This window comes from Hyperolius riggenbachi, chromosome 1 (genome assembly GCF_040937935.1).
Source record: "Hyperolius riggenbachi isolate aHypRig1 chromosome 1, aHypRig1.pri, whole genome shotgun sequence".
Taxonomy (NCBI): domain Eukaryota; kingdom Metazoa; phylum Chordata; class Amphibia; order Anura; family Hyperoliidae; genus Hyperolius; species Hyperolius riggenbachi.
Genome location: NC_090646.1, coordinates 668,696,954 through 668,715,683, shown reverse-complemented (window position 1 = coordinate 668,715,683; position 18,730 = coordinate 668,696,954). Strand labels below are relative to the sequence as shown.

At 42.5% G+C, this 18,730-nt stretch overlaps 1 protein-coding gene across 3 annotated transcripts in view; it reads left to right on the top strand.

Annotated features, from left to right (window-relative positions):
• Positions 1-18,730, top strand: part of CNTFR (ciliary neurotrophic factor receptor) — an 841,679-nt gene that overhangs the window by 161,757 nt on the left and 661,192 nt on the right. The gene's annotated exons all lie outside the window — the stretch shown is intronic.

The window sequence follows — 18,730 nt, the reverse complement described above, 5'->3', positions numbered from 1 at the left end:
GAGCGGTTTGTAAGCGATTTCATGAGCGTTTTTGGGCGATTTTGGTAGCGTTTTTAAAAAGTGTCAGTTTTTGCCAGCGATTGTGTAGCGATTTGCGTTTTAATTCTGATTGGTCCTTTTTAATTATTTTTAATTTTGTTACAGTGTGCAGTAATGTTAAAAAACACTAGCAAAATCGTTTTGTGCAGGTTTTGATGAGCGATTATGCCAGCGCTTATATACTTACATTGCAGAAACGCTAAACGCGAAAAATGCTGCATGTCCTGCGTTTTGCGATTTGGTAATCGCAATCGCTCCAGTGGAATTTGGCCCATCCATTAACAGCTGAGCGTTTAGGGAAATAGCTAGCGGTTTGAATCGCTCCCTAAACGCTCAGAAAATCGCTCCAGTGGGTTTGAGCCCTTAGGGAGGAATCAGGAAAAATTCTGCAGGGTTTTATCGCATTGGAAAAACGTATGCAATGATGGGGTCGCTGTGCTTACAATCTGCACCAATGGTCCACACAATGCCTGCCTTTCCTCATACAGTCGCTGGCTACAGTACACAAAAAAACACATGTTAAAACATACACACTGATTGCGGGCAATAGTCTGCGACTCCTTCCTTACACTACCGCTAAAGTCTCTTACACAGCAGAGAAAAAAATCTTTAGGGACAAACTGAGGGCTCATTCACACTTTTTCATTTTTTTAAGTGCTGGTGATTTTTCAAAATCGCCCTGAAAGCGCTTAAACCATGCTTTCCTATACGCTAGTTCAGATTGGGGTGTTCCGTTCGCTTTCCGATTAGAAAAGCACTGCATGGACTTTGTCGGGGTGATTTTGAGATTATGGGAGGTATAGGCAAAGCACTAGAAAAAGAGCTTTTGCCAGCGATTTCGTGGGCGTTTTTTTCCCTGTCATTTTAAATGTGAAGTGTTTCCGGGATTTTTAGGTCCTTTTCCCTTTAAAAATAAGACCTAGCACACTTAGAAATCACAAAACGCCCAAAAAAGCGTTTACAAAAACTCTTACCAAAAACGCACAACGCATAGAAATCGCTGGGAATTGAAAAAAAAAACGCCCAACGCAAGCGCTATCAGAATGCAATGTGAACAAGGCCTGAGAACTCATTTTTCAGAAATCATTTAACCACTTCAGCCTACAATGTTGTTTCACCTTATGCGTCCGAGCAACTTTCACTTCCCATATATTCACCAATAACTTTATCACTACTTATCACACTGAAATGATTTATATCTTGTTTTTTCCACCACCATTTAGGCTTTCTTTGGGTGATACATTTGCTAAGAATTATTTTATTATAAATCCATTTTAACGGGAAGATTAAGAAAGAAATTGAAAAAAATCATTATTTCTCAGATTTTGGCCATTATAATTTGAAATTAATACATGCTATAGTAATTAAAACCCATGTACTTTATTTGCCCATTTGTACCGGTTATTACACCATTTAAATTATGTCCCTATCACAATTTATGGCGCCCATATTTTATTTGGAAATAAAGGTGCATTTATTCAATTTGCGTCCATCACTATTTACAAGATTATAATTTAAAATAAAAATATAGTAATATACTCTCTTGACATGCATATTCAAAAAGTTCAGACCCTTAGGTAACTATTAATGTTTTTTTTTTTTAAGTGTAATTTTTTTTTTAAAATTTGATTTGGTTAATTTTTGGTGTGGGAGGTAAACAGTTAATTTTAAATGTAATATGTGTTTATTTGAAAAATGCATGTGGGTGTAGTTTTACTATTTGGCCACAAAATGGCCACAGTCAAAAAGTCCTGCAGCGAACGTTCTCGCTTCCAGGAAGCATTAGGAGGACGGGAAACTTTTTTTTTGTGCAGATATACCGTTTTTTTTTTTGTGTGCAGATATGCAGGTTTTTCTGGCGGGGACTTAGATCAATGAATGGGAACGTTGTTCCCATTTATTGATCTCTGGGCTAACGGAAGGTGGCGGGAGCACGCACTCGGCGCAGCAGCAGTGGGGCAGTCTATCTGGATGGATATATCCGTCCAGATAGACTTAAGTGGTTAAAGATCCAAAGCGCAAGTAGCAGCTTTGAGGAATGACGGACAATGTTGCTTCGGAATTTTCATTTTTACATCGAAAAATGCTATTTACGATTTTGAAAAAAAGATTTGCAAAAGTACATTGTATTTTTAGAATTGGGTCAAAATAAACGCCAATCACCCAATGTGATCTCCTACCAGATGCCTACTTCCTCCCCCCCATGTTAAGTATTTCCTTGTACATATAATTCTCCTACACAACACGTGCGTTCCTATGCGGGAATATGCTAGAATTCTTCCACAGAAGCTGGTGCTAAAAATAGAGATAAGTGGTGCAGAAAAATGCTGCAGGCCGTCAGTTTTTCCCCCACATGCAAGAATTTGCATTGGAGGTGAACGAGACATGGGCTGCAGGAAACTGAACAATTTTCGCTGGCGCTTTTGCGTGACAAACATTTTTTCATGAAATCATGCAACATCTTTTAATGTAAAGTCATTACATTTTGTTACAATATGTTAATTTTTCTTTGGCATCAAAAATATTAAAAATCGTGACAAATCCAAGGGAACCTTCCAGCAAACCGATAACCATCAGAGATGATCAATGTCCATCAAGTGCTTAGTTCCGTGGATCAAACAGGCCATACAGTTGTGGCAATCGGGTAGACACATGATCACAACATCGTATGTCCCAAAGTAATGGTCATTAATGCAGAGCTGTGGAGTCGGTACAAAAATCATCTGAAAAAGTAAAATGTCAGTATTTTTCCGATAAAATTTAGAGAAACCGAGAGCCCAATATAGTGTAGTATGTTATGCAAATAAAGTAAGGATAATCAGTGAGAAGAGTATACTCACAAGCGTGGGTTACCACTGAGGCGCTACACCTGCTATTGCCAGAATTCTGTTTTGTACCTACGTTTATTACCTGATGAAGCGGGCTTGGCCTGCGAAACGCGTTGCACTGCACTTTTTGGGGTACTATATAATAAGTGTTTGCTACTATTCAGACAGTCTTTCGTGTCTGCTTTATGGAGGTAAGTCCACCACTTCCTCCAAGCAAATTTTAAAGGTTTTATCCATTTTTATCCTGCTGGTGCCTCTGTTCTCCTACTGCAGCATTTTATCGATATTCTACTAGAGGCTGTCCCCAGCACCCAAATAATCCGATGCGGATGGCGTGCGTTCTGGTGCGCTTGCGGTCCGAATGCATGGCCATACGCCTTGCCTAATGTGAATGAGGCCTAACTCATGTATCAAACCGCTGCGCTCATTGTCAGTAACTGGAGATGCAGGATCCTGAATGAATCCACAGTTGTTACACACACACACACACACACACACACACACACACACACACACACACACTATACACACACTATACACACACACACACACACACACACGCACACACTGTACACACACACACACACACACACACACACACACACACACACACACACACACGCGCACACACTGTACACACACACACACACGCGCGCACGTGCACACTCACACACACACACACACACACACACACACACACTATACACACACACAACATGTTTTGTCCTCCACACAGGGCTTCATCAGGGATGTACATATATCAGGGAAAGCCAAATTCTGTAACACAGTGTTATGGTTTTCAGCTCACAGATGAGCCAAATGACCTCTTTTCCCTCCTGGAGGTATCTACATCCACCACTCCCCACCCCTTGTATAAAAAGAGTGTGGCCACATACCTTGGTGTTGACCATCTGCTCCTACCCACCTAGTAATTAAGGATAAAAAGGTCTTGCTGGACAGAGATCCAAGTCATTAATGTATATATTGAAAGCGGGTAGGCTATATTGAAATTTTATTTTGGGAGTATAGGTGGCCACTAACGATACAATCTCCTGAACGATTGGAGTGGATATCACTAATGGGGCTGATCACGATGAGCGATTGTTGTATTGGTTGATTTGAATTTCGAAACAATACTTTTAGTCTGATCCCATCCCTTATAAGTTTCCTCTCCGTTGGGAGACCTGAACGATCGCTTCCGACTGATTGCAACCATCCAAATGGAAATTGGATTGTTAATAGGCACCTTTAAGATGCATACACACCTTTGGCCCGATCCCCTTGGATGACCTCACTGGGCGGTCTGTACAGACGCAAAGTCAGCTGTATTTCTATGTTCTATGTGGGGGGAGGGGCCAGAGGGATGACGCAGCGACACATATGTGACGTCAGGCGGCGGGTAGAGTGCTGCGACACGACGCCACACAGTAAAGGTACGTACACACATCCAACTTTTTCGAACACCTTGTCGTCTGAGTTGTTGTTTGAACGGCAGGTTGGACGTGTGTACAAGCAGGAAACGGGGTCAGGCAGCAGGCGAGAGGATACTCATAAAGCAATTTAAAAGATAAACATTTCCACATATACAGTGGGATGCAAAAGTTTGTGCCACCTTGTTAATTGTCATGATTTTCCTGTATATATCGTTGGTTGGTACAAAAAAATATGTCAGTTAAATATATCATATAGGAGACACACACACACACATATTTGAGAAGTGAAATGAAGTTTATTGGATTTACAGAAAGTGCGCGATAATTGTTTAAACAAAATTAGGCAGGTGCATACATTTTGGCACCACAAAAAATAAATAAAATTCATATTTAGTAGATCCTCCTTTTGCAGAAATTACAGCCTCTAAAGGCTTCCTGTAGGTTCCTATGAGAGTCTGGATTCAGGTTTGATGGCTTCCGAGCATGGACAGCTCTCTTTAACTCACACCACAGATTTCCAATTATATTCAGGTCTGGGGACTGAGATGGCCATTCCAGAACGTTGTACTTGTTCCTCTGCATGAATGCCTTAGTGGATTTTAAACAGTGTTTAGGGTCGTTGTCTTGTTGAAAGATCCAGCCCCGGCACAGCTTCAGCTTTATCACTGATTCCTGGACAGTGGTCTCTAGAATCTGCTGATACTGGCCTCAATTAACGGAGCATTATCAATTTTAAATCTCATTTTAAATTCACTAAGGTGTGATATATTTATCAAATGTTTTACCGATAAAACGTTCAACAAATATATAACACCTTAGTGAGATTTTCCCCATGAGGTAAATTATCAAACGTTTGATAAAGTGTTTGATAAACGTTTGATAATGCTCCGTGAATTGAGGCCACTGAGTGGAATCCATGCATCCCTCAACTTTGACAAGATTCCCAGTCCCTGCAATGGCCACACAGCCCAACAGCATGATGGAACCACCACCATATTTTACTGTAGGTAGCAGGTGTTTTTTTTTTAATGCTGTGCTGTTTTTCCTCCATGCATAACGCCTCTTGTTATGCCCAAATAACTCAATTTAAGTTTTATCAGTCCACAGCACCTTACTCCAAAATGAAGCTGGCTTTTCCAAATGTGCTTTAGCATACCTCAAGTGGCTCTGTTTGTGCTGTGGGCGGAGAAAAGGCTTCCTCTGCATCACTCTCGCATACAGCATCTCCTTGTGTAAAGTGCGCTGAATGGTTGAATGATGCACAGTGACTCCGTCTGCAGCAAGATGATGTTGTAGGTCTTTGGCGCTGGTCTGTGGGTTGAATCTGACTGTTCTCACCATTCATCGCTTCTGTCTATCCAAGATTTTTCTTGGTCTGCCACTTCGAGCCTTAACTTGAACTGAGCCTTCCATTTCCTCAATATGTTCCTAACTGTGGAAACAGACAGCTGAAATCTCTGAGACAGATTTCTGTATCCTTCCCCTAAACCATGATGGTGAACAATCTTTGTCTTGGGGTCATTTGAGAGTTGTTTTGAGACCCCCGTGTTGTTACTCTTCAGATAAAATTAAAAGAGGAGGGAAACTTACAATGGGCCCCTTAAATACTCTTTCTCATAAATAGATTCACCTGTATATGTAGGTCAGGGGTCACTGAGCTTACCAAGCCAATTTGAATTCCCATAACTAGTTCTAAAGGTTTTGGAATCAATAAAATGACAACAGTGACTAAATTTATGCACCTGCCTAATTTTATTTAAACAATTATTGCACACTTGCTGTAAATCCAATAAACTTTCACTTCTCAAATATCACTGTGTGTGTCTCCTATATGATATATTTAACTGACATTTTTTATCGTAACAACCAACGATTTATACAGGAAAATCCTGACAATTAACAAGGTTGCCCAAACTTTCGCATCCCACTGCAAGAAAACTTAATTCTAATCATTATAATTCAGCCTGGCCACATGGAAGTCATTACTTTGTGATATCAGAAACTGCCCTGCACATGCACATAGTATCACAGATCACCCTGGTGATCCAGTGATATTTACATAAAGGAGGCGTGGCCAGCAGCCCGCAGGCTCGTGGAAGCTGACAGAAGCAGTAGACGTCGTGCGCAGCACATTTGTCATTCAGTCATGCAAAGATGCGCTTTTGCATTTGTCTCCCTCCCTCCTGCTGGGTAAAGCGTTCATAATTTTTTATATTTTTTTTGCAGGCTTTAAGTAGATTTTGGGGAAGTGACATTTGTAATAGGCTTTATGATAAGCAGGCATAAAAGCAGATTTACAGCCTACTGTAAGTGATAATTCTTTCTGGTGGATTAATTATCATTTTCCTGCAGTGTCACAGCTCAGTGACGGCGCCGGGGGGGAGACGGCGGTCAGCTGGGCCCTCGCGTGGCTCCGACAGTCTCCGCATATCTTCCCTGGAACATATTTGGCACGGTGGGCCTTTGTCGGGTATCAGGAGCGACACATAACAAGCAGAAGCTGCAGACATACCTGTCTATGTCAGATAAAGAGAACCTGTTCCTCACCAGTCACTTTCAGCTCCAGGATTGATTCTGATGGGTGGTTGTCGAGTCATCATTTGTTTTGTGTGCTTTACAGATTATTGTTTTATTTTATTGATCAAGCTTAGAACCTATACACACAAAAGTGTTTAAATACTACCCCCCCCCCCCCCCCAGCAGAGGGGGAACCATCAGACACCAGGGAAGCTATATGGTGGAGGGAGGACCAACAAACACCAGGAAACTGTATAGTGGTGGCTGGGCGACCACTTGTATAGTGGTGGCAGGGCGACCACTGGGCACCAGGGAACTGTATAGGGGATGTACTTTGCACCAGGGCACTGAATAGGGAGGGTCACTAGACACCAGGGAACTGTATAAAAAGAAAGGGGGAGGAACCACTAGACACCAGTTAACTGCATAAGGGGGTCACTAGACACCAGGGAACTGAATAAAAGGGAGAATAACTACTAGACACCAGCTAACTGCATAAGGGAGTTACTAGACACCAGGGAACTGTATGGTGGGGGTCACTAGATACCAGGGAAGGGGGAGGAGGCAGTAGACACCTGGTAACTGCATAAGGGAGTCATTAGATACCAGGGAACTGCATGATGGGGGTCACCAGGAACTGTATAAAAAGGTGGGGACTGCTAGACACCAAGGAACTGTATAGGGTGGGAGGGCGGACCTTTTGACACCAGGGAACTGCATGTAAAATTGGGGTGTGGTTAAAAGTATGGCAGGGGCAGGTTTTAGCGCCCCTTTTTCCTGGCTCTCAAAGTAATGAGATATGCCCATGTGACAACAGGCGTGTTTCAGACTAACTGGAAATTTGAGAGAATGATTAGACAACTGGGGAGGTCACTGTAGATTTAGTATGTATTTTCCATTATTTTTATTTTGCAAAAATACACGTCCTTTTTCACTCACTACAGTGTTTGCAAAAACAGCCACGGATGGCATTTGTAGCATTTACTTCAGGCGCCAGGCGATGAAAAACACGGGAAACGGTCTATATCCTTTACAGGCGTTATTTACAGCGACTTTTGTCATTTCAATCAGCGGTGCGTTATGAGGCCGGGAACGTTGGCGGGCTCCTCATTGACTGAGAGGAAAGAGCGGCACATTGAAGCGGTTACAGGAAACAATAGACGCTCCACAGGCCATTCCATTCACCTTGTGTTGTCCGATGCTCTGTTATCTCCACAAAGAATGACATGCGGTTCCCTCCTGGGCCCGGGCAGATAACAAGGATGACACAGTGACAAGGCTCTGTCTCATCATCTCACCGGGTCTCCCAGTGTCCTCTCAAGAACACTTCACACCTAATCTTCCCCATAATAAGATCCAATTTCCTGCCCGCCGCCTTCTCTGACTGGGACCTCATTTACATCCCAATAAGAAGCGCTTTCTTCGAGGGGACATCTATCAATTCATTTGTATCAACACTTTAGCTGGCCGTCTCATTTATATCAATACCGTTATAGCTTTCCAATCTGCGCTCGAGTCCCCGCTCTTCAGCATCAACTCTCATTTCTGGTGACACGCTCAATGTCAAGCCAACGGGGGGGGGGAGCATTAACACGCCAAGTCTTGTCTGGCAGATGAGAAGTTTGGACGAAGAAGTCCCTTGCTGCCGCCTAAATGACCATACCTACGGCAAGATGTCATCTGTCAAAATGAGAGATAGATGATCGTTCCAATCGTCATCGTCTAACTATCTTTTAAAGGAAAAGCGGTAAACGGCAGTTACTGACGGCCGTTGTCCATCCTTATTACATCCATACTACTGTACCCTGGATCCTGATCACATGTCATATCATGTGATCGGGACCCTGAAGACATGTCGGAAGTTCAGCCCCGCTGCCGTTGGTGGAGGAGATGCTGAAGCTTTTAAAGTGGGCAAACACTGCCTAAATTAATATTATAAAAAAACAAGCAATTTTATTCATTATGTTTTTGACTACAGTTCCTCTTTTACAGTTTTCCTTAAAGAGAACCCGAGACGGGGATAATAGCAGTTTTATACTTACCTGGGGCTTCCTCCAGCTCCATGAGGTCTGTGGGTAATAGTTCCCGGGATTCTGGCTGGATGCGCTATTCTGCGCATGCGTGGCCCAGCCGTGCACGCTTCTCCCGCTGCGCTTCCAAGCCCAGGAGCGTTCTGTGCCTGCACTGCCGCAGGATGCTTCCGAACACAGGTGCGCAGTGAGCACCTGCCTGCGCATGTGCAGAAGCAGACAACTGACTGCAACTGTCCAGAATACCAGGAGCTATCATAATTGAACAAAGAGGTCAGCGAGGGAGCTCACGCACCTCATGGAGCTAGAGGAAGACCCAGGTAAGTATAAATATTGCCATTATCCCCGTCTCAGGTCCCCTTTAAAGTGTACCTGAGATGGGGAAAAAAAATTATACGTACCTGGGACTTCCTCCCCAGGGCGCAAGTCGGCTTCAGTCGGTGTATGCACAGCCTGATTGTGCACGCCCCCTGTCTGTCACACTCCCGTCACCAGGAGCTTTCTGCGCCTAGGCAGTAGCCACAACTATAGCTAACTATATTTTGCACAAATATGTTACATCCCTGTACCTTCTGTGGGTGCCCAGCCATATTCCCAGATACAATACAGGAATACTGTAATAATTTAGTTATTGTTGTCTCATACCTTCCAACTTTTTGAGATGAGAAAGAGGGACACTTAAGCCACGCCCCTGGCACACCCCTGATCACGCCCCATCACACCCCTAGTCACGCATACCATAAAGATTTCATAAGAAAAATATGTTGTTTATAATTCAAACTACACTGGTCCTTTCTATCCTTCATAGTAACATTTTAAAATTAGTAATATATTAATGTAAAGAATGGGAATAAAGTTTAGAGTCAATCAAACACATTTTTTTAGTAGAGAAATACATTTATTTACATAGAAAGAGGGACAAAGTCCTGAAAGAGGGACAAGTGAGGAGGAAAGAGGGACATAGGGACAGGGCTCCCAAAGAGGGACTGTCCTTCCAAAAGAGGTACAGTTGGGAGCTATGGTTGTTTATCTGTCAGGCAAGGTTCCCAGTGGTAGTTGTACTGACGCGGGAATGCAGCGTTTCAGCACTGCTCATATTGCTTAACAAAAGTAGCAGATAAAAAGAAGCATTTTGGCCTGGTGCATACCAGAGGAGATTTTCTGAGCGTTTTGAGTTTTTTTCCAACAATAATTTTTATTAAATCATATGCAGGATTTGACATAGGATTTGTAACATAGCTTCCAACATAACAATACACTACAAGTATTATGACAACGCTTGAGTAGAAAATGTGTGTGAGCAGGGGCAGTATATGCATAGGTAATCTGGGTAGTAGGAGTTTGCTGGTGGGGTGTATAGTATTAAATTGTAGAGTGCTGGAAGTAGACTTCCTATCCAGTCAATTTCTAACCTCTATGGCTGACTGGCAGGGGTAGGTTCCTTCCAGCTGTTTGTTCAATTGACTCAGTGGTCTATTGACCTGTCAATTGCAACGTAGGGAGAGGGAATTATGTGCTAAGTCACTCCACTAACAGATCTACAGTTAATGTATTTACTTGTATCATAATCTTTTCTGATATACTGTGCTATTGCTCTTGTGCTCATTCCAGAGAAATGTAGTGCGTCTACTTAGGATGGGGAGTCAGATTCAGGATCTTCCTGTATATGATAGGTGTGGGTGAATATAGTATGTCTAGTAACAACAGAAACAAACAAAACTAAATAGACATACATAGCATAACATAACACATCTTAAAGGGATACTGTAGGGGGTCAGGGGAAAATGAGCTGAACTTACCCGGGGCTTCTAATGGTCCCCTGCAGACATCCTGTGCCCACGCAGCCGCTCACCGATGCTCCAGCCCCGCCTCCGGTTCACTTCTGGAATTTCAGACTTTAAAGTCTGAAAACCACTGCGCCTGCGTTGCCGTGTCCTCGATCCCGCTGATGTCATCAAGAGCGCACAGCGCAGGCCCAGTATGGTCTGTGTCTGCGCAGTACACTCCTGGTGACATCAGCGGGAGCGAGGACACGGGCGTGCAGGCGCAGTGGTTTTCTGACTTTAAAGTCAGAAATTCCAGAAGTGAACTGGAGGCGGGGCCGGAGCATCGGTGAGTGGCTGCGCCAACACAGGATGTCTGCGGGGGACCATTAGAAGCCCCGGGTAAGTTCAGCTCATTTTCCCCCGACCCCCCCCCCTACAGTATCCCTTTAACTGTTGTTCTCACTTACTACTCATAATAACTCTGTAATTATTGATTGAGTCCAGTTACTATATGGCTGTAGTTTCATTTATGTATCTTATCTATTCCGTAAAGGCTCCATTTGGCCTTAAAGAGACTCCGTAACAAAAATTGCATCCTGTTTTTTATCATCCTACATGTTCCAAAAGCTATTCTAATGTGTTCTGGCTTACTGCAGCACTTTCTACTATGACAGTCTCTGTAATAAATCAATGTATCTTTCCCCTGTCAGACTTGTCGGCCTGTGTCTGGAAGGCTGCCAAGTTCTTCAGTGTTGTGGTTCTGCTATGAACTCACCCTTTCTGGCCCCTCTATGCACACTGCCTGTGTGTTATTTAGATAAGAGAGAAGAGAGAAGCTGCTCTAATCAGCTGGATAAATCGTCCTCTGAGCTGGCTGGGCTTTCACATACTGAGGAATTACAAACAAGGGCAAAGCTGTTTGCAAGAAGAAAAGAGCAGCCTGAAACTTCAGTGCATGAGATTCTGCAGGGAGAAAGAAACACACAAATGATCTCTTGAGATTCAAAAGGAATGCTGTATACAGCCTGCTTGTGTATGGATGTATTTTCTATGTGTGGACATACTGTACATCAACCTACTTCCTGTTTTGGTGGCCATTTTGTTTGTTTACAAACAAACTTTTTAAAACTGTTTTTAACCACTTTTAATGCGGCGAGGAGCGGCGAAATTGTGACAGAGGGTAATAGGAGATGTCCCCTAACGCACTGGTATGTTTACTTTTGAGCGATTTTAACAATACAGATTCTCTTTAAGTAGTTTTCCATTATAATATTGCGATTAAATGTCGTTAAAAGGTTGGCAAAATCTAGTTTATCCGTGGACTTCCAATTGGAGGATATTATGCATTGGGAGGCTAGGAGTAAGTGGCAAATTTGCATACGGTATCTCGGGTTGGTTTTTTCTATATCTATGCAGAGTAGTGCCATTTGGGGTGTTAATTGGAACATAGGATCCCATTTCTGTTTTATTTGTTGCTCTACTGAGGTCCAAAGGTCTGAGACTATTGGGCACTCCCAGAGCATATGGAGTAAAGTACCTGTGAAACGCGAACATTTCCAACACAATGAGGAAGTGTTTGATGAGAAGGTTGCTAGTTTCCTAGGTGTTATATACCATCTGGTTAAGATTTTTATATGTTGTTCCCAGTGTGAATTACATTTGGATAATTGTGATAATTTCCTAGTTGCTCTAATTATCTGTTCTGTTGGTAAGTTGATACCCATATCATACGACCATGTTTGGGCATATTTTTCAATGGGAGAGCGTGTTGGTTATAATTTCGTTGTACCACACTGATATTCCCCCTTTGTATGGTAGGGTTGAGTTCAACATTGTGATAATCTGGCTATTCATTTCAGGGATTTTTATCTTATTTGTTCTTAGGAAACTAGCAATCCTCTGCCAAGTAAAATGGTATGTAGTAGGTAGATTGTATTTCTTTACAATTTCTGTGAAGGGTCTTAGGCCTGGAACCCACTGAAATCAGCAAACGCAAAACGCAACCGCTAGCGTTTTGTCTGAGCGGTTTGCAAGCGGATTCATGCGCGTTTTTGGTTGTGTTTTGCAACATTGTATTTTTTTCCCCAGCGGGTGCGTAGCGTTTTGCGTTTTGCGTTTTTATCCTGATTGGTCCTGTGAATTATTTTTCATTTTGTTACAGTGTGCTGAACCGCAAAATGCTAGCAAAACCGCTCAGTTTAGGTGTTGCTGAGCGTTTCTGCTAGCGTTTCAATACTTTACATTGAAGCGCTAACGCTCCCAAAATGCTGCAGGTCCTGCGTTTGCGTTTCTGGGAAACGCAAACGCTCCTGTGGAAGTTGCCCCATCCATTAACATTAGCCCAGCGTTTTGGCAAACTGCTAGCGTATCGCAGTGCTGCCAAAACGCTGCCAAAAGCGCTCCTGTGGGTTCCAGCCCTTAATGCGTCATCCTTGTATAGATCATTAAGGTTCTTGAGGCCCGCCAATCTCAATGGGACTGTGTTAAGATCTGGTAATATCATTTGTAGTGCTGAGCGTTTTGAGTTTTTAAATCTGCTGCTAATGATATCCTATGTGTCTGTGCACACTGCAGCAATCAAGTTTTGTAAAAAAAAAAAAAAATAGCATTAGGCCCAGTGCACACCAAAACCGCTAGCAGATCCGCAATACGCTAGCGGTTTTGGGAGCTGATTTCAGAGCGATTCTAGGTATGTTTAGAGAGGTTTTCTAAACATACCTAGCGGTTTTGGGTGCGTTTTTGTGTAGCAGATTACACATATTGTTACAGTAAAAGCTGTTACTGAACATCTTCTGTAACAAAAATGCCTGGCAAACCGCTCTGAACTAGCGTTTTTCAGAGCGGTTTGCGTTTTTCCTATACTTTACATTGAGGACGAAACGCTTCCGAAATCCGCAAACGTGCAGCAGGAGGCGCGTTTGCGGCTTGGCAAAAACCTCAAACCGCCGGTGTGCACCATCCCATTGCAATACATTAGACAAGCGTTTTTCCAGGCGGATGCGGCCGGCGGATCGCACCAAAAAACGCTCGGTGTGCACTGGGCCTTACATTGGGAAGAGCTTTTAGAGGTTTCAAAATCTCTTCCCAATGTAATGCTATGGTTTTTTTTTTTACAAAACCTCATCGCTCCAGTGTACACAGACACATAGGATAACATTAGCAGCAGATTTAAAAACTCAAAACGCTTAGAAAAACTCCTCTGGTGTGCACCAGGCCTTTGTGTGTACTAGACATTATTGAAAATACTATGTATATTCTGTAAAACGCTGCAGAAGATATTGGCTCCATATAAAAAATACTACATAATAATAACTCAATGCACATCAGACTCAGGCCTCAATTCAGTAAGGGCAGTTCAGTAAAATCATTTAGATCAGTAAAATACGGCATTCAGTATTTTACACTTGTTTCCAAATTCACTAAGATTTCCCCCATGTGGTCCAAGTTTGTTGATTTACCGAACAAACATGCTTCAATTTACTAAGCCCGGCTCGGTAAAGGCCCATACACACGTCGGATTTTTGCGAACGACCCGTCGTTTGAACGTTCCGTCGTTCGCACGTCAAATCCGGCGTGTGTACAGACTATCGTTCGGGTGATAAGACTGGTTTTCAGCGATCCGCCCGGCGTGTGTATGGGCCTTAAAGAGAAACTCCGACCAAGAATTGAACTTTATCCCAATCAGTAGCTGATACCCACTTTTACATGAGAAATATAATGATTTTCACAAACAGACCATCAGGGGGCATTGTATGACTGATTTTGTGCTGAAACCCCTCCCACAAGAGGCTCTGGTACCGTACGGTACTCTGGGCAAACTGCCACAATGTAACAATGTTCACAGACAGGAAATGGCTGTTTACAGCTGTCTGTTAAAGCCAGAACAGCTAGAAACAGCTACATAATCTGCCCACGGTAACAATGTCACCATGTAATACATGTCAGAATGTGAATCTGGGAGAGGAAAGATTTTACAATAAGCAAACACTGACTAAATCATGTATACATAATTATTGTAAAAATGAAGCACTTTTTTTATTACATTATTTTCACTGGAGTTCCTCTTTAAGTCTCACTCGCCAGTTGTAGAGCAGGTCAGCAGTCAGGCAGGAAACTGTGAGTCTGTGAGCATGTGAGTCGGGGGCTTTCCTGCCCAGTGCATCCTCGGCATCGCTTTACTGCAGCCACCAGAGGGAGCTCTTCTGTATACCAGTATATAGATTTGCACAGCCAAATGGATAAAGAAAAGCTTTTTAAAACGTCTCCTTCCCCTGCTCTGCATTCTGAAGTCCCACCCTCCAGAGTATAGGACCAAATAGGGTGAGAAGCAGGGCTGTATGGCTCTCCCTATTGGCTGCCTGCCTCTCCCTACTGGCTGTCTGCTGCATCTGTCTATGTTACCGCATGGAGAGAGTGAATTATTGGCTGCTCAGAGATGAAGATAAATACTAAACACTTTTGCTTGATGAAGGCTGCTTTCACAGTAAGACGTTACAGGCGCACGTTAGTGCAGCCTGTAACGCAGCCCAACTCACAGCAATAAATACTAAATAGGCTGTTCACAGTGCCCACGTTGCATGTCAAGTTAAAGTGCTGCATGCTGTGCGTTATACGCAGCTAAGCCGCGTTAGACTGTTTGCACATGCTCAGTGATGTTGAAGGAGGAGGTCTCCCCTCCTCCTCCGCGGCCAGGCACATGGCTATTTAAAGAGACTCCGTAACAAAAATTACATCCTGTTTTTTATCATCCTACAAGTTCCAAAAGCTATTCTAATGTGTTCTGGCTTACTGCAGCACTTTGTACTATCACAGTCTCTGTAATAAATCAACTTATCTCTCTCTTGTCAGACTTGTCAGCCTGTCTGGAAGGCTGCCAAGTTCTTCAGTGTTGTGGTTCTGTGATGCATCTCCCCCCTCCTGGCCCCTCTATGCACACTGCCTGTGTATAATGATCTCTTGAGATACAAAAGGAAGGATGTATACAGCCTGCTTGTGTATGAATGTATTTTCTATGTGTGGAAATACTGTACATCAACCTACTTCCTGTTTTGGTGGCCATTTTGTTTGTTTATAAACAAACTTTTTAAAACTGTTTTTAACCACTTTTAATGCGGCGAGGAGCGGCGAAATTGTGACAGATGGTAATAGGACATGTCCCCTAACGCACTGGTATGTTTACTTTTGTGCGATTTTAACAATACAGATTCTCTTTAATATTCACTGCACTGTGTGACGTGCAGTGTTTAGTTCCTGGAGCGGCCGCTTTGTGCAGCGATTGGCTGGCAGGACCACATGATACGGAACACGTAGTCTCCGCATAGCACAAAAAAGGCGCACCAGGAGCTGCATAACACAGCTATAGGTAGCGTCCTCCTCCAACACCACCAGGCGTAGCGTTAGGGGCACGTTATGCGACCTATAACGTCCCCTAAAACGCAACGTCCTGGTGGGAAAGAGGCCTTTCCGAATGCTTTAATCTTTGTGAATTGCGATTTCTTGACATTTCTTAAGATATTTACCACACAAGTTGATAATTTACCTCTCTAGTTGGTCATTTTACTTTTCGGTGCGGTAATAGGTTTAGTGAATTGGCATTTGGGAAGGTGATCGGTAAAATCAGCTGTTTTCTGCATTATCAAATGCGCTAATGCTTAGTGAATTGAGGCCTTAAGGTAGCCATACACGATACAATAAAATGATCCAACTTTACAGCAATTCGATAAATATGATCGGATCTCCCGAAAAAAATCGAAAGCTTTTTTTTCATTCAACTGAAAAATCCGATCGGATTTACCTTTTTTCGATTTTTATCGATCCAGAATGCTGGAAATTTTTCTTCAATTTTTCTAAAGATTGTATGGTGTATGTTGGATTGTCAGTTTACACACCCTAGCAAATATCTTTAATTTTTTCCAATCATTTTTATCATAATTGGGGAAAAATTAAACATGTTTGTGTGGTACATTGGTCACTTTTTTGAAATGTTACAATCCGTCAGAAAAATTGATTGCAATTCTTGAATTGAAAAGATATTTAAAAAATTGTATGGTGTGTCGCCAAGTCTTGCAGTTCATGCTGAGTTCAGATGGATGTCTAAACACTGCACTTAGCTGTGTAGTTATTTTGACATTTTGTGTAACATTTTGCAAATACGAATGCAGAAAAAACGGTTTCAAAATTCAAATTGATTTTGCGTAATCTATTCATGTTTTGGGAAATGACGAAAGTGGTTGACGTAAATGCTTTTCGCATTTATTGTGAAAAACGCTTGCACTAACCATAAATATGTGGGGACAAGTCAAAACCCTTCTTTTCCACAAAGACCTTGAAGTTTTTTAGAGAACCCATTTCTTAAAAAATTCAAAGAAAAAATAGTTTTTAAACTCGGTAAAATGAGGTTTGGCTGCATTACACTGTCATACATACCGAGTTCTGCATACAGATTTCATAGCAAACACGAGACTTTAACAAGTAAGAAAATTGCATACCTCAGCAGAGGAAATTCTCTGGATCCTACAAAAAGCTTCCCACATCTTCTTCGAAACCACCGATTCCGCAATGGGACTTTTTGGAAGTTTGCACATGCAACCTGCAACGCCGCCCATGAACGGGCGTGGCTGCACTGCACAAAGCAGGATGTCTGTAGGCTTAACACTAACACTGTGCAAACGCCTACACCAGCTTGAATGATTAGAGCAAATGCTGAGGTTGATATAAAGGTTCATGTTTTGGCCTTAGCGGGACTGCCTGTTGGACAAGCTCTGCTGCCTGTTGGAGAAGCTTCGTGGGTGATTTTTGGGGTTGCCCTGAAAGCATCCAGTCATTGCTATACAGATGTTCTGCAAGCATTTTTATTTAGCATTCCAGAGTTGATAAATGGGCTGTTGGAGACGATCCAGCAAATGAGCGAACGCTTACCGAATGGCATTACACGTTCAGCAGATGCACCGGGTGCCAAGAAAACGCTGCTGGTGTTTAAATGACACTGGTTTTATCCCCCTCCCCCCCCCTCCTCTGCCACATTCATCTGTGCACAGCCTAGTGCTGCTTCCTTATCTTGTAGCAAGATTTTGGATCTTAAAGGATACCCGAAGTGACATGTGACATGATGAGACAGACATGTGTCTGTACAGTGCCAAGCACACAAATAACTATGCTGTGTTCCTTTTTTTCTTTCTCTGCCTGAAAGTGTTAAATATCAGGTATGTAAGTGGCTGGCTTAGTCCTGATTTAGACAGGAAGTGACTACAGCGTGACCCTCACTGATAAGAAATTCCCCAGTTTATCTCTTTCTTGCTCTCAGAAGCTATTTTCTGCTAGAAAAGTGTTTTATAGTTGGAATTTCTTATCCGTGAGGGTCACACTGTAGTCACTTCCTGTCTGAGTCAGGACTGAGTCAGCCACTTACATACCTGACATTTAACTCTTTCGGGCAGAGAAAGAAAAAAAAGGAACACAGCCTAGTTATTAGTGTGCTAGGCACTGTACATACCCATGTCTATCTCATCATGTCACATGTCACTTCGGGTATCCTTTAACTGCAGACTTTTGTTTAAGTGAGAAGAATATGGAAGGAACTATGAATGGCTTCCTTTTAACTAAAGCTGCTTGAGCTGATCTTGTACCTACTAATACAATCTATGGCTGACGTATGAAGCAAAGTGGTTGTTAAGCTAAGGCCAGGCTAATTTATTTGAGCACATCTCTTTATTTCTTATTTGTTACATTACCCTGCTACTAATTAGTACTGCTGTAATATGTATGTATGGCCACTTGTCACTAGGGGGCAGTGTGAGACAATAACAGAGGACTTATGCTTTCAGTTTCTATACTGGCTGCTAGTAGAGAGACATCTAAGCATTTCAAGAATTTACAGCACAGAAAGTTCTGCCAGCTGAAGTCAATAGCAGTGCACTTACCTCACATACGATAATTCATGTGAAGCTACTAATGGGTTAAAGAGGAACTCGAGTGAAAATAACGTAATTAATAAAATTACTTTTTTTTTACAATACTAATTAATAAATTATTTAGTTAGTTTTTTTGCCCAATGTAGAACCTTTCCTCTCCATGATTTACATTGACTGAAATCTATCACAGGTGGATACATCTTTAGT